We start from the raw sequence: 20,778 nt of genomic DNA on the forward strand, positions 1-20,778 counted from the left end.
GCCCCCAGCTTCAGACCATGCCCTGTAAGGTTTAAGCAGGTAAAATGATTAAACAGTGGAAAAATTGACTTCCTATTTACTGCGTAACAGGATAAACACTGTTTCAATATTTTTTTTTTTTTTTTCTTGCCAAGTAGGACACGTTTTTTCATTTGTAAAAACACTTTTCCCCAAAAGAATGGTGATTGAGGGAGTTGTTAGACCCCATCGTTTTTTCCCTTGTCTGGTAGGTTATCCTAATCTTTTGTAAGATGGTTTAGTCTCAATTGAAACTATATGGAGACGTCAAACCCAATATAAAAGAGTTCCCTATAGTTTTATGGTATTGCTTGCTGAGCAATAATCTTTTCAATTAATATTGGTGTTTCCCGTATTTTATTAAGTCAGAAAGTTTATTTTACCCGTCCCCTCAATGTTTCAATTGAGACCACCCTTTTACCAAAGTAGCTCCACCTAGTGCTTGTCCTCTTTACACTCCATTAACAGCGCCCAATTATCCCCCGTTTGGGAAATCCCTGTTTCAGAAATACATTTTCACAGGTTAATATGTCAGTCCAATCTTTCCAATCTTGACCAATTTCTGCAACAAGGCTTTTCCCAATCTTCAATTTTTTGCTGTTAATGTACCACACATATTTCCCACCATAGATTGCCCCTTTGTATGGCAACCGGGACGTCGCCGAGTCCAAATATATATTTTCATTTTGGAAATTTGATTTAGTAGGTAATGTTAATTAAATGTAAATGTGTATGTTTCTCGGTTTACCCTCCCGTAAGAAGGTGTATCCTCAATTGAAACGCCTCCGCCTTTTTCTCCAACTGGAGAAAACAACCCTACTGTGGAAAGGAATAGAATCACAATCATCATTAATCTCATTGCCCCAAAAGCAATAATTGTTTTCAACATGACTTTTTGTCTTTGTTTAGGGAGTTTTCCTCTTGAAACGTTTCAATTTAGACAACCTTCTTACTGTGGGAAAGGTGCATCCGTGTCCCCTTTCAGTAACAAGGACCCTCCCACTTTGCGTTGCTCCGATGTTTCTTCTTTTATGCTGCTTATCAGCATCCAGTCTTCAAGAATCACCGTCGCTTCGTCCGTTTCCTGTTAAGAAGCAAAATCTCCCTCTGATAGTCTAAATTTGGTGTGTGCGTTTTTTTTTCTCTGATAGATTCGCCTCATCATCCAATTGTCATTGTGTGGTGAATAATAACAATTTGTAAGGTCTACCAAACAGGACTTCATATAAGGTCCGCCAATTGTGGATGGTAGACAACTATTATATTAACAAAATGGGAGCCATTATCACTATAAATAGTTTCTGGAATTCCATATCGTGGAATGATATCCATATGATCTAATAAAATAAAATAAAATCTATATGTATTTTTTTGAAATGGATATGTGGGCATGCATATAGATTTAAACCCTAAGCCTTGTAGTGCCGTTGTAGCAAGGCCACCTCCCCCTTGTCGAGACATAGGTCTTCCCTTGACTCAAGCCCAAATTATTTTCTTTATTGATCTTTTATTGATAGATTATGTCTCGGTGGTCTGCCAATCAAAAAACACAAAAAGACAAACTATCATTCACGCTCACACTCATAAAAAAAAGAATTTAGTGTGTTCAACCAGTCTAGCATCCATAATTTCATTTTGTGGGAGTAAACTGGAGTACCCGGAGAAAATCCACAAATTCTCGAGGACGCCATGAATACCCCACATTCCGGAAAGTCTGGATCCACCCCGCATTCATTAGTAGATCCTTTAATATACACACCCCCACTCTAGCATTTTAACCGTTTGTAAAAAATTTCCTTCAAGTTTCACACAAAGTTATATCCTCTTTAATGCTATCAGTTTAGCTGTTTGTTCCCCGAATTGAGGTGGCAATAGTTTCACATCTAAGGTTTTTATTTTCACAGCCGCCATGACCTAATGGCCCCCTGTCAGGTTTTTGGAAAATCCCAATTTCCTCTAATAGCATGCCAATCACCTTTTAATGCGGCCATCCAATTTTGTTTCTACTTGTTTCAGGTGATAAGATAATCTCCCCCATTTGTAAAACAAATTCATCCACGCCTAATTTATACAACATGACGCCTACTTGTTTTAGATATGGGGTCCCCAATTTCCCAAAATTTCCCAGAATTAATGTACTACCACATCCTGTCAAAAACCCAAAACGACTAACATAACCTGTTTCTAAGCCAGATTCTGGAATTTGGAGAATTTCTCCTTTCCCTCCCTTATCTAAGCTTGTTATTGCCACTCGTTATCACTGTAACATTCAGGCGTATTAACCCCATCGTTGCTAAAGTTCTCACCAATTTGCATGCCCTTAAAGCAGTAAAAAGCAACGTTATTTGGTTGTATCAATTGACCAATGCTTATCCAATCCGTAATATCCTTAAAGTCACCAATATGACCTGTGACAAAGCATATTTCCTCCCGCCAGGACAACAGACAATGTTCTTTCAAGTGCACTTTGAAAAACATTCCATGTTACTCCATTCTTAGGGAAAATATGCTCATCCTAAACCAATTATTTTATTTACAATTCACCTAATTATTTGGATGAATGCCATGAATTTTATCATGCCACTATTGCATTGTAAATTTCCCATCTGATGTCGTTAACAGCCAAATAATTCAATACCTACTATACTTTGTAAATCACCTCATATGATGTTTACTTAAGACAAGAGTCATTTCCCATAGCCTGTTACCAAAACAAAAATCTACAACAATTAAATTAGAGAAATCAACCTTTTGTTAGACAATTCCTAATTACAAACTTTAATGTTTTAAAAACCTTATCGTCACCAATATACCATAATTTTGTAAATTTTGTCATCCTGGCCTTTTTTTCTTTTAAACATCCAACCTCCTGGATTAAAGTATTTTGAATAATCAAAAAATTCTGAAATAGTATTCATATTATTTTATCCTCCAAAAGCTAGTTTCCTTTAACTAAGAGCCCTTTGAAATCCACAATTGCTCAAAAATGACTATTTTGGTCTATTTCCCAAATCCAAAGCTTTTTACCAAATCAACCTTTTACTAAACAGATTTTCTATCCTCTTAATACATTTCATTTTAAAACCCAAAATATCAATGCGAAAGCATCCGCATAACCTTGCATTTCTTGCAGACCATGTATTGTTCTTATTCTGAAAAGTCCAAACAGAAAACGCAATTAGCCGTTAACTATGACCTCCACTCTTGCTGCGAAAACAGCATTGTTATCTTATGTTTACAAACCAGCTTTTTCCCTGTGCCCAAATACAACGCTTTTTAGAGAAGACAACCATTAAAACGTCAAATTAACCCCTCTTCCGATATTCAACTACATCACAATATTTTTCCAAGACCCCATATATCCAGAATATGTATGCTGCAAGCACAACAATATGGCAAAAACCCATTTTCTGCCCTCAAGTTTGCTTCAGCACCCCCAAGGCCAATTATTATTATTATAATGTCTTCACGGAAGGGATCACAAAATTTTAGTTGTTTACACGGTCCGAACGCTCCCGAAAGCCCAACACAGTTAAATCGTCTGCCCCGCGGCCCACATGTTTCACTCCCATCTAATCAGCAGCCGCTGCACCAGAAACGCTTCCCCCGCAGTTGACACATTTTTTGGCAAGTCTAGAGCATAATAAAAACACAGGTGACATTCCCTGCTAAAATTTAAATGATCATTTTGTATATATTCTTTTGTCTTTTTAAACACCATCTTCCCGTTAGCGGACGGGATCAAAAACCAAGCTGCAATAAGCCATCACATTGCTGTAAATTGACAGTACATATAGGTTATATTAACAAAGCACCACCCGCACTTGGAAATAACCATTCTAATTGTTGTTATACAAGCCCAAGCATCACAAAAAAAACCCAATTTATTGTAATCACAAAACGTCATACCCGGATTAACCAAATCAAATACCAGTGTCCCCATTAATTTTCTAGCTCCCTTTATTTTTGTTAAACTTCCTCCGCGCCCGTCACCTATCTCGGTAAATATTTTCCCCGTCAGCCGAGGAGGCCCCGCTATTTTTTCCTTACCAAACAGTACTTTCCCGCAGCCACGGTCTTAAATATATCCCCGTTATCCGAGGGAGCCCCCACTATTTTCCCAAAATAGTATTTTTAACTTCTCCCCGGCCTTATTTTGCCATTAGTGTCCGTGGAACAAGCTGTTACACTTTCATCCACTCACATATTATTTATATATGTATATTACCTCTATGCATTAGTGCATATATTATCCTGCATTCTATGCATTTTAAGCTGGCCAGCAAACCCATATTTATTTATCCATAAATATAGCTGTGTAATATTTTTAAAGCGCTTTGTCTTTCCAATTTTTTCCAATCCTTACAAGTTAGACGTATTTTTTGGATCGTCATCCAAACCCGCCTTACAACACGTGTTTCCCATATTTTACTTTTATTTTTTGTAGTGAGTTCGTGTGCCTCACACAGTTAACTCTATTATTTATTATTATTATTAATATTATTATTATCTATTCGACTGTATCGACTGTATCTCCTAGGCCTTTCCTAATTTTACTGCAGAAACCACACAAACACCATACAACGTATATTCGTGCCTACCCTTTAGACACAGGACACTCCCCGGCCCCAATATTGTATCTCTAGTACAATATATTCGTGCCTACCCCTGAGACACAGGACACTTTCCAGCAAAGTGCCCCACCGTACCTGCCATTGACTAGTATAAACACAGGGTTTTATCGCCGTCACCCAGGACGCGAAACCAGCCCAACAATGGACCTCACATACAATGTCCCTTTAACGCATTTGGAAACACCTTCACAACATGCAGACATTAATGTGGACTTACCCGAGATCCATCAGATGTCTCCCTCCAGCAGGAAAAGTCTTCAACCGCCGAGAATCCAGGCGCCCCCGTCGAAAAACTCCGGCCCACCAAGGGTTTTGAAGACGCCGTGCGCACGGTCACTTACCAGATGTCGAACAGCAGCGCCTGGGTTCTCGCTCCGGTATATTGACCTCCATGGCTCAGAAGGACCAAAATGTCAGGTTCATTAATAATTACCTTCGTCCATAATTATCAATAACTGCAGGAAGACATCTTATTCAATTATTGACATTTAATTAAATAGAAATGGATACAACAGATAAAAGCCTCCGGAGGGGAGCGTTACAGCAAGTGTCACCTTACAACTTCCGAACGTCTTCCCGAATAGACGTTTTCGTCCCATTCTTATGGTCACAAGTTACAGAGTTGTTGATCATTCCATCACGTATGAGTAAAAACAACATCTGGGACTACAATAACAATCAAAGTATTTTACTCATAACAAAAACAGGGACTAGACCTAACAACATGTAGATTAGAGTAATTATACAACCTCCTTGACCTAAGAATCATATAATATAATCATAATCATATAGTCGTTACATACAGAAAAACCCGAAGTGTACGGTTACATAACGATAACAATATTCTTGTTATTGTCCGAATAGCCCTGTCCTCGTCACCAAGGGCCCACCAAATCTCAAGGACCCAGATTGGGTGGATTATCTGTATAACCATCCTGGAACAGGCTGTCCAGGTTAAAGATGACTTGGTGTGACCTCAACACTTTTGAAAAACAGAAAGAGAATGATTTAACAAAGTAATGAATTAATACAGAGAAAAGAAAGAGAATGATTTAATAAAGAAATGAATTAATATAACTATTATAATAGTAAAACAGAACAAACCCAACAGACACCCATGAAATGTCGAAGAAGATGCGGGGTATGATGCTCACAGCACTTGGTATTCCCAAGCGGTCTCCCAATCAGGTACTAACCAGGCCGAACCATGCTTGGCTTCCGAACTCGGACGAGATCGGGCCTTTTCAGGGTGGTATGGCCGTGAGCGGTACTGCTTTTGCAGATGGACACCCATGAAATGTCGAAAAAGATGCGGGGTATGAAGCTCACAGCACTTGGTATTCCCAAGCGGTCTCCCAATCAGGTACTAACCAGGCCGAACCATGCTTGGCTTCCGAGATCGGACGAGATCGGGCCTTTTCAGGGTGGTATGGCCATGTGAGCGGTACTGCTCTTGCAGATGGACACCCATGAAATGTCGAAAAAGATGCGGGTTATGATGCTCACAGCACCTGGTATTCCCAAGCGGTCTCCCAATCAGGTACTAACCAGGCCGAACCATGCTTGGCTTCCGAGATCGGGCGAGATCGGGCCTTTTCAGGGTGGTATGGCCGTGAGCGGTACTGCACTAGCAGATGGACACCCATGAAATGTCGAAAAAGATGCGGAGTATGATGCTCACAGCACCTGGTATTCCCAAGCGATCTCCCAATCAGGTACTAACCAGGCCGAACCATGCTTGGCTTCCGAGATCGGGCGAGATCGGGCCTTTTCAGGGTGGTATGGCCGTGAGCGGTACTGTTCTTGCAGATGGACACCCATGAAATGTCGAAAAAGATGCGGGGTATGATGCTCACAGCACCTGGTATTCCCAAGCGGTCTCCCAATCAGGTACTAACCAGGCCGAACCATGCTTGGCTTCCGAGATCGGACGAGATCGGGCCTTTTCAGGGTGGTATGGCCGTGAGCGGTACTGCATTAGCAGATGGACACCCATGAAATGTCGAAAAAGATGCGGGGTATGATGCTCACAGCACCTGGTATTCCCAAGCGGTCTCCCAATCAGGTACTAACCAGGCCGAACCATGCTTGGCTTCCGGGATCGGACGAGATCGGGCCTTTTCAGGGTGGTATGGCCGTGAGCGGTACTGCACTAGCAGATGGACACCCATGAAATGTCGAAAAAGATGCGGGGTATGATGCTCACAGCACCTGGTATTCCCAAACGGTCTCCCAATCAGGTACTAACCAGGCCGAAACATGCTTGGCTTCCGAGATCGGGCGAGATCGGGCCTTTTCAGGGTGGTATGGCCGTGAGCGGTACTGCTTTTGCAGATGGACACCCATGAAATGTCGAAAAAGATGCGGGGTATGATGCTCACAGCACGTGGTATTCCCAAGCGGTCTCCCAATCAGGTACTATCCAGGCCGAACCATGCTTGGCTGCCGAGATCGGACGAGATCGGACGAGATCGGGCCTTTTCAGGGTGGTATGGCTGTGAGCGGTACTGCACTAGCAGATGGACACCCATGAAATGTCAAAAAAGATGCGGGGTATGATGCTCACAGCACGTGGTATTCCCAAGCGGTCTCCCAATCAGGTACTAACCAGGCCGAATCATGCTTGTCTTCCGAGATCGGACGAGATCGGGCCTTTTCAGGGTGGTATGGCCGTGAGCGGTGCTGCACTAGCAGATGGACACCCATGAAATGTCGAAAAAGATGCGGGGTATGATACTCACAGCACCTGGTATTCCCAAGCGGTCTCCCAATCAGGTACTAACCAGGCCGAACCATGCTTGGCTTCCGAGATCGGACTAAATCGGGCTTTTTCAGGGTGGTATGGCCGTGAGCAGTACTGCTCCTGCAGATGGACACCCATGAAATGTCGAAAAAGATGCGGGGTATGATGCTTACAGCGCCTGGTATTCCCAAGCGGTCTCCCAATCAGGTACTAATCAGGCCGAACCATGCTTGGCTTCCGAGATCGGACGAGATCGGGCCTTTTCAGGGTGGTATGGCCGTGAGCGGTACTGCACTAGCAGATGGACACCCATGAAATGTCGAAAAAGATGCGGGGTATGATGCTCACAGCACCTGGTATTCCGAAGCGGTCTCCCAATCAGGTACTAAACAGGCCGAACCATGCTTGGCTGCCGAGATCGGACGAGATCGGGCCTTTTCAGGGTGGTATGGCCGTGAGCGGTACTGCACTAGCAGATGGACACCCATGAAATGTCGAAAAAGATGCGGGGTATAATGCCCACAGCACCTGGTATTCCCAAGCGGTCTCCCAATCAGGTACAAACCAGGCCGAACTATGCTTGGCTTCCGAGATCGGACAAGATCGGGCCTTTTCAGGGTGGTATGGCCGTGAGCGGTGCTGCACTAGCAGATGGACACCCATGAAATGTCGAAAAAGATGCGGGGTATGATGCTCACTGCACCTGGTATTCCCAAGCGGTCTCCCAATCAGGTACTAACCAGGCCGAACCATGCTTGGCTGCCGAGATCGGACGAGATCGGGCCTTTTCAGGGTGGTATGGCCGTGAGCGGTACTGCTTTTGCAGATGGACACCCATGAAATGTCGAAAAAGATGCGGGGTATGCTGCTCACAGCACCTGGTATTCCCAAGCGGTCTCCCAATCAGGTACTAAACAGGCCGAACCATGCTTGGCTTCCGAGATCGGAGGAGATCGGGCCTTTTCAGGGTGGTATGGCCGTGAGCGGTACTGCTCTTGCAGATGGACACCCATGAAATGTCGAAAAAGATGCGGGGTATGATGCTCACAGCACCTGGTATTCCCAAGCGGTCTCCCAATCAGGTACTAACCAGGCCGAACCATGCTTGGCTTCCGAGATCGGACGAGATCGGGCCTTTTCAGGGTGGTATGGCCGTGAACGGTACTGCACTAGCAGATGGACACCCATGAAATGTCGAAAAAGATGCGGGGTATGATGCTCACAGCACCTGGTATTCCCAAGCGGTCTCCCAATCAGGTACTAACCAGGCCGAACCATGCTTGGCTGCCGAGATCGGACGAGATCGGGCGAGATCGGGCCTTATCAGGGTGGTATGGCCGTGAGCGGTACTGCTCTTGCAGATGGACACCCATGAAATGTCGAAAAAGATGCGGGGTCTGATGCTCACAGCACCTGGTATTCCCAAGCGGTCTCCCAATCAGGTACTAAACAGGCCGAACAATGCTTGGCTTCCGAGATCGGACGAGATCGGGCCTTTTCAGGGTGGTATGGCCGTGAGCGGTACTGCTTTTGCAGATGGACACCCATGAAATGTCGAAAAAGATGCGGGGTATGATGCTCACAGCACCTGGTATTCCCAAGCGGTCTCCCAACCAGGTACTAACCAGGCCCAACCATGCTTGGCTTCCGAGATCGGGCGAGATCGGGCCTTTTCAGGGTGGTATGGCCGTGAGCGGGACTGCTTTTGCAGATGGACACCCATGAAATGTCGAAAAAGATGCGGGGTATGATGCTCACAGCACCTGGTATTCCCAAGCGGTCTCCCAACCAGGTACTAACCAGGCCCAACCATGCTTGGCTTCCAAGATCGGACGAGATCGGGCCTTTTCAGGGTGGTATGGCCGTGAGCGGTACTGCACTGGCAGATGGACACCCATGAAATGTCGAAAAAGATGCGGGGTATGATGCTCACAGCACCTGGTATTCCCAAGCGGTCTCCCAATTAGGTACTAACCAGGCCGAACCATGCTTGGCTTCCGAGATCGGACGAGATCAGGCCTTTTCAGGGTGGTATGGCCGTGAGCGGTACTGCTCTTGCAGATGGACACCCATGAGCTAAAGTATTAATTCGACCTTCTACACCTGCTACCCAAATCAATTGGGATTTGACATTATTCAAAGTCAGTTGGAATATTCAGGTTATAAAAGAGGGGGGAAAAGGCAGGAATATATACAGCTATGTTTTACTTTTGTGCATTTCAGGCCAAATTGGTATTTGTCTTTGAGTCAGCAATAATAACAAAGGAGTAAAGTCAGCTTGATTGCAGTAAGACTTTTTGCACTCTATACACTCAATTTTCACATGTTGTTTTACTTCTGGACGCTGCAAATGGACTGCACATCTGTTGCATCGTGTGTATATATGTGTATTACCGTACTTTGAATTTTGATTTAAACCTTTACAACCCAACTACCTCAGATCAAGCAATTATAATGTAAAGTAGTGGATGTTTAAAAAAAGCACCAAATGCAAAAAGATAACAAAATAACAATACTAAATAGTCAAATAAGCAACTCCATTATTCTTTTAGAGAAAATATCTCAGCGGGGTCAAGTCATTCAATTCAAATCGACTGGTAATCAGATTCAATTAAAGACTAACTGATTGGGTGCAATGTTGTAGTGGCAGCACAACTAAATGAATTCACTGAATTTAAATGGGATTTATAAGTGTTTTCACATTTTATACTGTAAAACAAAAAATCACATAGGATTTATGGTTAAACACTGGAGCTACAGAATTTTACCAGAAATTACATTCAATTGGTATAGCACTTCAATAACCACCAATTTATTGGAACACTATTGTAGATTTTTCATTTCACTGAAACTAAAATTATATTGCTCCACCACCACATGCACACACCCCTTTTTTACTGTATAACTCTAGCAACCACAAGTATTTTATTTTTATTTTTTTAAGAAGAAAATGACTGACTATTCTTCTGTCTGTTCAGATATCACTACTTTTACATGATAAGAGAAGTAATTTTTAGAGAAGGCTCAGCAAAATACCCAGCATTCAATAGTACTGGCATGCTGGATCTTGCAAACTACACTCCTCAACTGCACGGAAAAAAAATAGAAAAAAACAGTCATACATTGTCTGCAGTACTTTCCACTCATTCGCTTACACTTTGTACTCCATCCTTTCTACACAAAAAGCATCATCCCGCTGTTACAGAGTAAAGAAGGTTGCACAGAGTCCTTTTCTTGCTGTTCTGTCTCTTTAGAACAGAAGGACACTTTGCGCTTCACAGAATGCAAGTCTACAAGTACTGCTGCTTAGATGTGGTTGAATGTTAGGCCCCTAAGAAATACATGTGAAGCAACAGCAATGCTTTACAAGGTGTCTATTGTTTATATAAATAAACATAAAACAGGTTACGAAAACATGCTGTAAAATCCAAATCATATTTTATCATAGTTTCACATGCTTAAACTAATAGTAATTGTTTAGTATAAATGATCGTCATGTGAAAGACATTGTTTAGTATTCTTTCATTCATTCATTCTCTCAACCGCTTATCCTCACAAGGGTCACGGGGGGTGCTAAGGCCTATCCCAGCTATCTACGGGCACCAGGCGGGGGACAAAAGAATGAACATAATTTAAAGTAATTGCTCTACAGTTGTACTGCATACCGGAGGTCATTTAATTCATTCAGATCAAGAACCTCAAATAACATATCGGCTGGTATTGTTGGAGATGGAAATCCAACTCATTTTATCTCTGAGGGCTAGCTGCGAATGCACTTGCATTATGTCAGTAAAATTCTAGAAATCATAGCGAAAGGGTTATTTTTCAAGAAAATCTGTTCCCGAAAGACCGACAAATTGTCTTTATTTGATGCTCTTGTCAGGAGAGGTTGGATTGCCTTTCCTGGCATGACGACACGATAACTATCAGCTGTCACTAATTACGTGATTAGATTATTTTTGGCGTCACTGGACAAGGTCCAAGTGGACATGGGGAAGCTGGAGCACCTCTTTGAGTCCAGGGCCAAAGAGACGCCATGGGCCAAGAAAGCGCCAGAGAGCAAAAAGTCCGAGATCCTGGTTCTGGACTCCAAGCGGAGCACCGCCATCAACATCGGGATGACGGTCCTGCCCGCCGTTCACGTCATCAAGAGCGCCATCCTCAACTTTGACGACTTTGCCATCAACAAGGAGGGTGTGGAGAAGATCCTGAGCATGACGCCCACAGAGGAGGAGAAGCAGAAGATCCGCGAGGCTCGCTCGGCCAATCCCGACGTTCCCCTGGGGACGGCCGAGGAATTCCTCTCGGGCCTGGCTTCCGTCAGCGCCTTGACCCCCCGCCTGCAGCTGTGGTCTTTCAAACTCAACTATGAGGCACTCGAGCAGGAGATCGCCGAGCCCCTGTTTGACCTGAAGTTGGGCATGGAGCAGCTGGCCGGCAACCGGACCTTCAAGAAGATCCTGGCCACGCTGCTGGCCGTGGGGAACTTCCTCAACGGGTGTCCTCCTCACCAGAATCTTCAGGCTCCCTCCATGGTGAATCAATTCCTCTGGGCATAGGCATAAGATAACTTGGGCGCTCTCTGGTGGTTGTACGCACCTGGGCATCATGATGAAACGGTAAAGGCTTCCCAGGGCGACGTGCATAGCAGTGGTGGGGCGTATGAGTACGCTGCGGCTCTAACTCTTCTACCAGCTGTGGCTCATCTCTAGAAATGATGTGCCTGAGAGCCCCGCACCACGGTGTGTCCATTACAAAATTCCTAAACGATTCTGAGGGGTTTCTTATACATTCCAAGCAGTCCGGTGTCTTCGAAGTGGATGGTTTGCGTCGCCGAGTGCGTCGGCGCGAGCGTGGGTGGCGCTCCGCTGGGTCCATAATGGTTGGATCGTGCTGTTACGATTTCGCCGCGTAGTGCGACGCGATCGTAGGGTAAGTTGAACCCAGATGCAGAGTCGCCGAAGTAATTGGAAAGGTGAGGCAGATCTGTAGCTCTTGTTGGTTGATTTAATAAACGGGGTAACATAACTTAAACAACTTGGCTTGACCACTCATTACAAACGAACTGAACATGCGGCGTGGCGTCAATGGAAACAGCAATTACTACGAGGATTAACAGGAAACGAAACCAGAACTTAACCAGTCGATCCAACCGCGCCCACAGAAAATCATAATGCTTAAATACCAAAAATAATCTAATCACGTAATTAGTGACAGCTGATAGTTATCGTGACGTCATGCCAGGAAAGGCAATCCAACCACTCCTGACAGCTCTGAGTGATTTTGGATCCTTTGTTTCTCCCCCAAGTAATGAGGACATGTTCTTTTTAAGATAGCTCTCCATCTAAGTCCTACTATAGGTCCAGTCTTGGTAAAAGGTGCATGATGACAACTGATCTATCTGAAATCCAGAATTTGATCTGGATTTCAGATAGATCACCCATGAAATGTCGAAAAAGATGCGGGGTATGATGCTCACAGCACCTGGTATTCCCAAGCGGTCTCCCAATAAGGTACTAACCAGGCCGAACCATGCTTGGCTTCCGAGATCGGACGAGATCGGTTCTTTTCAGGGTGGTATGGCCGTAAGCAGTACTGCTCTTGCAGATGGACACCCATGAAATGTCGAAAAAGATGCGGGGTATGATGCTCACAGCACCTGGTATTCCCAAGCGGTCTCCCAATCAGGTACTAAACAGGCCGAACCATGCTTGGCTTCCGAGATCGGACGAGATCGGGCCTTTTCAGGGTGGTATGGCCGTGAACGGTACTGCACTAGCAGATGGACACCCATGAAATGTCGAAAAAGATGCGGGGTATGATGCTCACAGCACCTGGTATTCCCAAGCGGTCTCCCAATCAGGTACTAACCAGGCCGAACCATGCTTGGCTGCCGAGATCGGACGAGATCGGGCGAGATCGGGCCGTATCAGGGTGGTATGGCCGTGAGCGGTACTGCTCTTGCAGATGGACACCCATGAAATGTCGAAAAAGATGCGGGGTCTGATGCTCACAGCACCTGGTATTCCCAAGCGGTCTCCCAATCAGGTACTAAACAGGCCGAACAATGCTTGGCTTCCGAGATCGGACGAGATCGGGCCTTTTCAGGGTGGTATGGCCGTGAGCGGTACTGCTTTTGCAGATGGACACCCATGAAATGTCGAAAAAGATGCGGGGTATGATGCTCACAGCACCTGGTATTCCCAAGCGGTCTCCCAACCAGGTACTAACCAGGCCCAACCATGCTTGGCTTCCAAGATCGGACGAGATCGGGCCTTTTCAGGGTGGTATGGCCGTGAGCGGTACTGCTCTTGCAGATGGACACCCATGAGCTAAAGTATTAATTCGACCTTCTACACCTGCTACCCAAATCAATTGGGATTTGACATTATTCAAAGTCAGTTGGAATATTCAGGTTATAAAAGAGGGGGGAAAAGGCAGGAATATATACAGCTATGTTTTACTTTTGTGCATTTCAGGCCAAATTGGTATTTGTCTTTGAGTCAGCAATAATAACAAAGGAGTAAAGTCAGCTTGATTGCAGTAAGACTTTTTGCACTCTATACACTCAATTTTCACATGTTGTTTTACTTCTGGACGCTGCAAATGGACTGCACATCTGTTGCATCGTGTGTATATATGTGTATTACCGTACTTTGAATTTTGATTTAAACCTTTACAACCCAACTGCCTCAGATCAAGCAATTATAATGTAAAGTAGTAGATGTTTAAAAAAAGCACCAAATGCAAAAAGATAACAAAATAACAATACTAAATAGTCAAATAAGCAACTCCATTATTCTTTTAGAGAAAATATCTCAGCGGGGTCAAGTCATTCAATTCAAATCGACTGGTAATCAGATTCAATTAAAGACTCACCGATTGGGTGCAATGTTGTAGTGGCAGCACAACTAAATGAATTCACTGAATTTAAATGGGATTTATAAGTGTTTTCACATTTTACACTGTAAAACAAAAAATCACATAGGATTTATGGTTAAACACTGGAGCTACAGAATTTTACCAGAAATTACATTCAATTGGTATAGCACTTCAATAACCACCAATTTATTGGAACACTATTGTAGATTTTTCATTTCACTGAAACTAAAATTATATTGCTCCACCACCACATGCACACATCCCTTTTTTACTGTATAACTCTAGCAACCACAAGTATTTTATTTTTATTTTTTTAAGAAGAAAATGACTGACTATTCTTCTGTCTGTTCAGATATCACTACTTTTACATGATAAGAGAAGTAATTTTTAAAGAAGGCTCAGCAAAATACCCAGCATTCAATAGTACTGGCATGCTGGATCTTGCAAACTACACTCCTCAACTGCACGGAAAAAAAATAGAAAAAAACAGTCGTACATTGTCTGCAGTACTTTCCACTCATTCGCTTACACTTTGTACTCCATCCTTTCAACACAAAAAGCATCATCCCGCTGTTACAGAGTAAAGAAGGTTGCACAGAGTCCTTTTCTTGCTGTTCTGTCTCTTTAGAACAGAAGGACACTTTGCGCTTCACAGAATGCAAGTCTACAAGTACTGCTGCTTAGATGTGGTTGAATGTTAGGCCCCTAAGAAATACATGTGAAGCAACAGCAATGCTTTACAAGGTGTCTATTGTTTATATAAATAAACATAAAACAGGTTACGAAAACATGCTGTAAAATCCAAATCATATTTTATCATAGTTTCACATGCTTAAACTAATAGTAATTGTTTAGTATAAATGATCGTCATGTGAAAGACATTGTTTAGTATTCTTTCATTCATTCATTCTCTCAACCGCTTATCCTCACAAGGGTCACGGGGGGTGCTAAAGCCTATCCCAGCTATCTACGGGCACCAGGCGGGGGACAACCCTGAATCTGTGGTCAGCCAATCACAGAGCAGAAGGAGACGGACAACAATTTATGCTCAAACACATACCTAGGGGAAATTTAGAGCATTCAACTAGCTTACCCTGCAGGTTTTTAGAATGAAGGAGAAAACCTTTGCAAGCCTGTTTCGAACATTCAAATTCAACACAGTGGTGAGTAACCTAGGTTCCAACCCTAAATCCTAGAACTGTGAGGCTGGGACAAAATGCCGTGGAACAGACCCCGTTTTCAATCTTGCTCTTCACTTTTCTTTGCCTCTAATATTGTATTTGCCATCTTTCCCCTTCTATGAGCCAACAACCAAACACCTTTGCCTACAGACATAGCCTTTTCCATTTCATTATCATTTTTCCAAGTAAAATCCTTCTATGAAATGATGACACAATATATGACCATGACATAACCACAAAGAATCAGACTAGGAGCAGCAGGGAGCCACACAAAATGAAAGTACATGGATAGTTACAAGAACATGAATAGGGAAAAAAATCATGATTATAAAGATCCAAACATGTGCCTTTTTTTTTAATCCTGCTGTGAATTTTACCTAGTTCATCACATCCAATCAAATGCGAGGGCGGCAGCAAATGAATTATTTATCTGCTGCCATCTCTCCTACTCCGCTAAATTGGACGGCTTGTTTTGTCAACGATAGCCAATGAGTTAATGAAAGTATCTTCCGACATTTAAATTATTTTCCAATAGATTAGGAATCTTAATTAAAGACCAGTGGCATTTTCGAGATTATTTTCAGCGGCGCTATTATTAGTGACCTGCCCTTTCAAACCTTGACCTAATCGGACTCTCTCCCAAGGAACAAATAATGACAGTAAGGAGGCTATGTGGAAAGGTAGGGACGAAAAGAATGAACATAATTTACAGTAATTGCTCTACAGTTGTACTGCATACCGGAGGTCATTTAATTCATTCAGATCAAGAACCTCAAATAACATATCGGCTGGTATTGTTGGAGATGGAAATCCAACTCATTTTATCTCTGAGGGCTAGCTGCGAATGCACTTGCATTATGTCAGTAAAATTCTAGAAATCATAGCGAAAGGGTTATTTTTCAAGAAAATCTGTTCCCGAAAGACCGACAAATTGTCTTTATTTGATGCTCTTGTCAGGAGTGGTTGGATTGCCTTTCCTGGCATGACGTCACGATAACTATCAGCTGTCACTAATTACGTGATTAGATTATTTTTGGCGTCACTGGACAAGGTCCAAGTGGACATGGGGAAGCTGGAGCACCTCTTTGAGTCCAGGGCCAAAGAGACGCCATGGGCCAAGAAAGCGCCAGAGAGCAAAAAGTCCGAGATCCTGGTTCTGGACTCCAAGCGGAGCACCGCCATCAACATCGGGATGACGGTCCTGCCCGCCGTTCACGTCATCAAGAGCGCCATCCTCAACTTTGACGACTTTGCCATCAACAAGGAGGGTGTGGAGAAGATCCTGAGCATGACGCCCACAGAGGAGGAGAAGCAGAAGATCCGCGAGGCTCGCTCGGCCAATCCCGACGTTCCCCTGGGGACGGCCGAGGAATTCCTCTCGGGCCTGGCTTCCGTCAGCGCCTTGACCCCCCGCCTGCAGCTGTGGTCTTTCAAACTCAACTATGAGGCACTCGAGCAGGAGATCGCCGAGCCCCTGTTTGACCTGAAGTTGGGCATGGAGCAGCTGGCCGGCAACCGGACCTTCAAGAAGATCCTGGCCACGCTGCTGGCCGTGGGGAACTTCCTCAACGGGTGTCCTCCTCACCAGAATCTTCAGGCTCCCTCCATGGTGAATCAATTCCTCTGGGCATAGGCATAAGATAACTTGGGCGCTCTCTGGTGGTTGTACGCACCTGGGCATCATGATGAAACGGTAAAGGCTTCCCAGGGCGACGTGCATAGCAGTGGTGGGGCGTATGAGTACGCTGCGGCTCTAACTCTTCTACCAGCTGTGGCTCATCTCTAGAAATGATGTGCCTGAGAGCCCCGCACCACGGTGTGTCCATTACAAAATTCCTAAACGATTCTGAGGGGTTTCTTATACATTCCAAGCAGTCCGGTGTCTTCGAGGTGGATGGTTTGCGTCGCCGAGTGCGTCGGCGCGAGCGTGGGTGGCGCTCCGCTGGGTCCATAATGGTTGGATCGTGCTGTTACGATTTCGCCGCGTAGTGCGACGCGATCGTAGGGTAAGTTGAACCCAGATGCAGAGTCGCCGAAGTAATTGGAAAGGTGAGGCAGATCTGTAGCTCTTGTTGGTTGATTTAATAAACGGGGTAACATAACTTAAACAACTTGGCTTGACCACTCATTACAAACGAACTGAACATGCGGCGTGGCGTCAATGGAAACAGCAATTACTACGAGGATTAACAGGAAACAAAACCAGAACTTAACCAGTCGGTCCAACCGCGCCCACAGAAAATCATAATGCTTAAATACCAAAAATAATCTAATCACGTAATTAGTGACAGCTGATAGTTATCGTGACGTCATGCCAGGAAAGGCAATCCAACCACTCCTGACAGCTCTGAGTGATTTTGGATCCTTTGTTTCTCCCCCAAGTAATGAGGACATGTTCTTTTTAAGATAGCTCTCCATCTAAGTCCTACTATAGGTCCAGTCTTGGTAAAAGGTGCATGATGACAACTGATCTATCTGAAATCCAGAATTTGATCTGGATTTCAGATAGATCACCCATGAAATGTCGAAAAAGATGCGGGGTATGATGCTCACAGCACCTGGTATTCCCAAGCGGTCTCCCAATCAGGTACTAACCAGGCCAAACCATGCTTGGCTTCCGAGATAGGACGAGATCGGGCCTTTTCAGGGTGGTATGGCCGTAAGCAGTACTGCTCTTGCAGATGGACACCCATGAAATGTCGAAAAAGATGCGGGGTATGATGCTCACCGCACCTGGTATTCCCAAGCGGTCTCCCAATCAGGTACTAACCAGGCCGACCCATGCTTGGCTGCCGAGATCGGACGAGATCGGGCGAGATCGGGCCTTATCAGGGTGGTATGGCCGTGAGCGGTACTGCACTAGCAGATGGACACCCATGAAATGTCGCAAAAGATGCGGGGTATGATGCTCTCAGCACCTGGTATTCCCAAGCGGTCTCCCAACCAGGTACTAACCAGGCCGAACAATGCTTGACTTCCGAGATCGGACGAGATCGGGCCTTTTCAGGGTGGTACGGCCGTAAGCGGTACTGCTCTTGCAGATGGACACCCATGAAATGTCGAAAAAGATGCGGGGTATGATGCTCACAGCACCTGGTATTCCCAAGCGGTCTCCCAATCAGGTACTAAACAGGCCGAACCATGCTTGGCTGCAGAGATCGGACGAGATAGGGCCTTTTCAGGGTGGTATGGCCGTAAGCGGTACTGCACTAGCAGATGGACACCCATGAAATGTCGAAAAAGATGCGGGGTATGATGCTCACAGCACCTGGTATTCCCAAGCGGTCTCCCAATCAGGTACTAAACAGGCCGAACCATGCTTGGCTTCCAAGATCGGACGAGATCGGGCCTTTTCAGGGTGGTATGGCCGTGAGCGGTACCGCTCCTGCAGATGGACACCCATGAAATGTCGAAAAAGATGCGGGGTATGATGCTCACAGCACCTGGTATTCCCAAGCGGTCTCCCAATCAGGTACTAAACAGGCCGAACCATGCTTGGCTTCGAAGATCGGACGAGATCGGGCCTTTTCAGGGTGGTATGGCCGTGAGCGGTACTGCACCAGCAGATGGACACCCATGAAATCTCGAAAAAGATGCGGGGTATGATGCTCACAGCACCTGGTATTCCCAAGCGGTCTCCCAATCAGGTACTAAACAGGCCGAACCATGCGTGGCTTCCGAGATCGGACAAGATCGGGCCTTTTCAGGGTGGTATGGCCGTGAGCGGTACTGCACTAGCAGATGGACACCCATGAAATGTCGAAAAAGATGCGGGGTATGATGCTCACAGCACCTGGTATTCCCAAGCGGTCTCCCAATCAGGTACTAACCAGGCCGAACCATGCTTGGCTTCCGAGATCAGAGGAGATCGGGCCTTTTCAGGGTGGTATGGCCGTGAGCGGTACTGCACTAGCAGATGGACACCCATGAAATCTCGAAAAAGATGCGGGGTATGATGCTCACAGCACCTGGTATTCCCAAGCGGTCTCCCAATCAGGTACTAAACAGGCCGAACCATGCGTGGCTTCCGAGATCGGACGAGATCGGGCCTTTTCAGGGTGGTATGGCCGTGAGCGGTACTGCTCTTGCAGATGGACACCCATGAAATGTCGAAAAAGATGCTGGGTATGATGCTTACAGCACCTGGTATTCCCAAGCGGTCTCCCAATCAGGTACTAACCAGGCCGAACCATGCTTGGCTTCCGAGATCGGACGAGATCGGGCCTTTTCAGGGTGGTATGGCCGTGAGCGGTACTGCACTAGCAGATGGACACCCATGAAATGTCGAAAAAGATGCGGGGTATGATGCTCACAGCACCAGGTATTCCCAAGCGGTCTCCCAATCAGGTACTAACCAGGCCGAACCATGCTTGGCTTCCGATATCGGACGAGATCGGGCCTTTTCAGGATGGTATGGCCGTGTGCGGTAATGCACTAGCAGATGGACACCCATGAAATGTCGAAAAAGATGCGGGGTATCATGCTCACAGCACCTGGTATTCCCAAGCGGTCTCCCAATCAGGTACTAACCAGGCCGAACCATGCTTGGCTTCCGAAATCGGACGAGATCGGGCCTTTTCAGGGTGGTATGGCCGTGGGCGGTACTGCACTAGCAGATGGACACCCATGAAATGTCGAAAAAGATGCGGGGTATGATGCTCACAGCACCTGGGATTCCCAAGCGGTCTCCCAATCAGGTACTAACCAGGCCGAACCATGCTTGGCTTCCGAGATCGGACGAGATCGAGCCTTTTCAGGGTGGTATGGCCGTGAGCGGTATCGCTCTTGCAGATGGACACCCATGAAATGTCGTAAAAGATGCGGGGTATGATGCTCACAGCACCTGGTATTCCCAAGCGGTCTCCCAATCAGGTACTAAACAGGCCGAACCATGCTTGGCTGCCGAGATCGGACGAGATCGGGCCTTATCAGGGTTGTATGGCCATGAGCGGTACTGCACTAGCAGATGGACACCCATGAAATGTCGAAAAAGATGCGGGGTATGATGCTCACAGCACCTGGTATTCCCAAGCGGTCTCCCAATCAGGTACTAACCAGGCCGAACCATGCTTGACTGCCGAGATCGGACGAGATCAGGCGAGATCGGGCCTTATCAGGGTGGTATGGCCGTGAGCGGTACTGCTCTTGCAGATGGACACCCATGAAATGTCGAAAAAGATGCGGGGTATGATGCTCACAGCACCTGGTATTCCCAAGCGGTCTCCCAATCAGGTACTAACCAGGCCGAACCATGCTTGGCTGCCGAGATCGGACGAGATCGGACGAGATCGGGCCTTATCAGGGTGGTATGGCCGTGAGC

The 20,778-nt window shown here is 45.5% G+C and overlaps 3 non-coding genes and 39 pseudogenes across 3 annotated transcripts; all 42 read right to left on the reverse strand.

The window, feature by feature from the left end:
• Nucleotides 1–5,799: 5,799 nt before the first annotated feature.
• On the reverse strand, nt 5,800–5,918 carry LOC144182107 (5S ribosomal RNA; annotated as a pseudogene).
• Nucleotides 5,919–5,974: 56 nt separating this feature from the next.
• LOC144182976 (5S ribosomal RNA) lies at nt 5,975–6,093 on the reverse strand (annotated as a pseudogene).
• A 58-nt stretch (nt 6,094–6,151) lies between these two features.
• LOC144188508 (5S ribosomal RNA) lies at nt 6,152–6,270 on the reverse strand (annotated as a pseudogene).
• A 56-nt stretch (nt 6,271–6,326) lies between these two features.
• On the reverse strand, nt 6,327–6,445 carry LOC144190585 (5S ribosomal RNA; annotated as a pseudogene).
• A 56-nt stretch (nt 6,446–6,501) lies between these two features.
• LOC144191444 (5S ribosomal RNA) lies at nt 6,502–6,620 on the reverse strand (annotated as a pseudogene).
• A 56-nt stretch (nt 6,621–6,676) lies between these two features.
• Nucleotides 6,677–6,795, reverse strand: LOC144189507 (5S ribosomal RNA; annotated as a pseudogene).
• A 56-nt stretch (nt 6,796–6,851) lies between these two features.
• On the reverse strand, nt 6,852–6,970 carry LOC144182089 (5S ribosomal RNA; annotated as a pseudogene).
• A 56-nt stretch (nt 6,971–7,026) lies between these two features.
• LOC144186439 (5S ribosomal RNA) lies at nt 7,027–7,155 on the reverse strand (annotated as a pseudogene).
• A 56-nt stretch (nt 7,156–7,211) lies between these two features.
• LOC144182565 (5S ribosomal RNA) lies at nt 7,212–7,330 on the reverse strand (annotated as a pseudogene).
• A 56-nt stretch (nt 7,331–7,386) lies between these two features.
• Nucleotides 7,387–7,505, reverse strand: LOC144191707 (5S ribosomal RNA; annotated as a pseudogene).
• Nucleotides 7,506–7,561: 56 nt separating this feature from the next.
• On the reverse strand, nt 7,562–7,680 carry LOC144190109 (5S ribosomal RNA; annotated as a pseudogene).
• Nucleotides 7,681–7,736: 56 nt separating this feature from the next.
• LOC144190897 (5S ribosomal RNA) lies at nt 7,737–7,855 on the reverse strand (annotated as a pseudogene).
• Nucleotides 7,856–7,911: 56 nt separating this feature from the next.
• On the reverse strand, nt 7,912–8,030 carry LOC144183563 (5S ribosomal RNA; annotated as a pseudogene).
• A 56-nt stretch (nt 8,031–8,086) lies between these two features.
• On the reverse strand, nt 8,087–8,205 carry LOC144189928 (5S ribosomal RNA; annotated as a pseudogene).
• A 56-nt stretch (nt 8,206–8,261) lies between these two features.
• Nucleotides 8,262–8,380, reverse strand: LOC144189304 (5S ribosomal RNA; annotated as a pseudogene).
• Nucleotides 8,381–8,436: 56 nt separating this feature from the next.
• LOC144185231 (5S ribosomal RNA) lies at nt 8,437–8,555 on the reverse strand (annotated as a pseudogene).
• Nucleotides 8,556–8,611: 56 nt separating this feature from the next.
• LOC144182676 (5S ribosomal RNA) lies at nt 8,612–8,740 on the reverse strand (annotated as a pseudogene).
• Nucleotides 8,741–8,796: 56 nt separating this feature from the next.
• Nucleotides 8,797–8,915, reverse strand: LOC144190479 (5S ribosomal RNA; annotated as a pseudogene).
• Nucleotides 8,916–8,971: 56 nt separating this feature from the next.
• On the reverse strand, nt 8,972–9,090 carry LOC144186567 (5S ribosomal RNA). Its single transcript, XR_013324824.1, has one exon. It is a non-coding gene; the product is annotated as a 5S ribosomal RNA (ribosomal RNA).
• A 56-nt stretch (nt 9,091–9,146) lies between these two features.
• On the reverse strand, nt 9,147–9,265 carry LOC144185039 (5S ribosomal RNA). The gene has a single exon (XR_013324792.1). It is a non-coding gene; the product is annotated as a 5S ribosomal RNA (ribosomal RNA).
• Nucleotides 9,266–9,321: 56 nt separating this feature from the next.
• On the reverse strand, nt 9,322–9,440 carry LOC144188312 (5S ribosomal RNA; annotated as a pseudogene).
• Nucleotides 9,441–12,867: 3,427 nt separating this feature from the next.
• Nucleotides 12,868–12,986, reverse strand: LOC144189181 (5S ribosomal RNA; annotated as a pseudogene).
• A 56-nt stretch (nt 12,987–13,042) lies between these two features.
• On the reverse strand, nt 13,043–13,161 carry LOC144188590 (5S ribosomal RNA; annotated as a pseudogene).
• A 56-nt stretch (nt 13,162–13,217) lies between these two features.
• Nucleotides 13,218–13,346, reverse strand: LOC144182762 (5S ribosomal RNA; annotated as a pseudogene).
• A 56-nt stretch (nt 13,347–13,402) lies between these two features.
• Nucleotides 13,403–13,521, reverse strand: LOC144190480 (5S ribosomal RNA; annotated as a pseudogene).
• Nucleotides 13,522–13,577: 56 nt separating this feature from the next.
• Nucleotides 13,578–13,696, reverse strand: LOC144185154 (5S ribosomal RNA). The gene has a single exon (XR_013324793.1). It is a non-coding gene; the product is annotated as a 5S ribosomal RNA (ribosomal RNA).
• Nucleotides 13,697–18,004: 4,308 nt separating this feature from the next.
• LOC144191193 (5S ribosomal RNA) lies at nt 18,005–18,123 on the reverse strand (annotated as a pseudogene).
• A 56-nt stretch (nt 18,124–18,179) lies between these two features.
• LOC144186359 (5S ribosomal RNA) lies at nt 18,180–18,308 on the reverse strand (annotated as a pseudogene).
• A 56-nt stretch (nt 18,309–18,364) lies between these two features.
• On the reverse strand, nt 18,365–18,483 carry LOC144182256 (5S ribosomal RNA; annotated as a pseudogene).
• Nucleotides 18,484–18,539: 56 nt separating this feature from the next.
• On the reverse strand, nt 18,540–18,658 carry LOC144186151 (5S ribosomal RNA; annotated as a pseudogene).
• Nucleotides 18,659–18,714: 56 nt separating this feature from the next.
• Nucleotides 18,715–18,833, reverse strand: LOC144189971 (5S ribosomal RNA; annotated as a pseudogene).
• A 56-nt stretch (nt 18,834–18,889) lies between these two features.
• On the reverse strand, nt 18,890–19,008 carry LOC144183022 (5S ribosomal RNA; annotated as a pseudogene).
• A 56-nt stretch (nt 19,009–19,064) lies between these two features.
• Nucleotides 19,065–19,183, reverse strand: LOC144183286 (5S ribosomal RNA; annotated as a pseudogene).
• A 56-nt stretch (nt 19,184–19,239) lies between these two features.
• On the reverse strand, nt 19,240–19,358 carry LOC144188063 (5S ribosomal RNA; annotated as a pseudogene).
• A 56-nt stretch (nt 19,359–19,414) lies between these two features.
• Nucleotides 19,415–19,533, reverse strand: LOC144191072 (5S ribosomal RNA; annotated as a pseudogene).
• A 56-nt stretch (nt 19,534–19,589) lies between these two features.
• On the reverse strand, nt 19,590–19,708 carry LOC144188107 (5S ribosomal RNA; annotated as a pseudogene).
• Nucleotides 19,709–19,764: 56 nt separating this feature from the next.
• On the reverse strand, nt 19,765–19,883 carry LOC144182198 (5S ribosomal RNA; annotated as a pseudogene).
• Nucleotides 19,884–19,939: 56 nt separating this feature from the next.
• LOC144190662 (5S ribosomal RNA) lies at nt 19,940–20,058 on the reverse strand (annotated as a pseudogene).
• A 56-nt stretch (nt 20,059–20,114) lies between these two features.
• Nucleotides 20,115–20,233, reverse strand: LOC144188049 (5S ribosomal RNA; annotated as a pseudogene).
• Nucleotides 20,234–20,289: 56 nt separating this feature from the next.
• LOC144190226 (5S ribosomal RNA) lies at nt 20,290–20,408 on the reverse strand (annotated as a pseudogene).
• Nucleotides 20,409–20,464: 56 nt separating this feature from the next.
• On the reverse strand, nt 20,465–20,593 carry LOC144183356 (5S ribosomal RNA; annotated as a pseudogene).
• A 56-nt stretch (nt 20,594–20,649) lies between these two features.
• On the reverse strand, nt 20,650–20,778 carry LOC144183931 (5S ribosomal RNA; annotated as a pseudogene).

The sequence above is a fragment of the Stigmatopora nigra genome, unplaced genomic scaffold, assembly GCF_051989575.1.
Source record: "Stigmatopora nigra isolate UIUO_SnigA unplaced genomic scaffold, RoL_Snig_1.1 HiC_scaffold_24, whole genome shotgun sequence".
NCBI classification, from domain to species: domain Eukaryota; kingdom Metazoa; phylum Chordata; class Actinopteri; order Syngnathiformes; family Syngnathidae; genus Stigmatopora; species Stigmatopora nigra.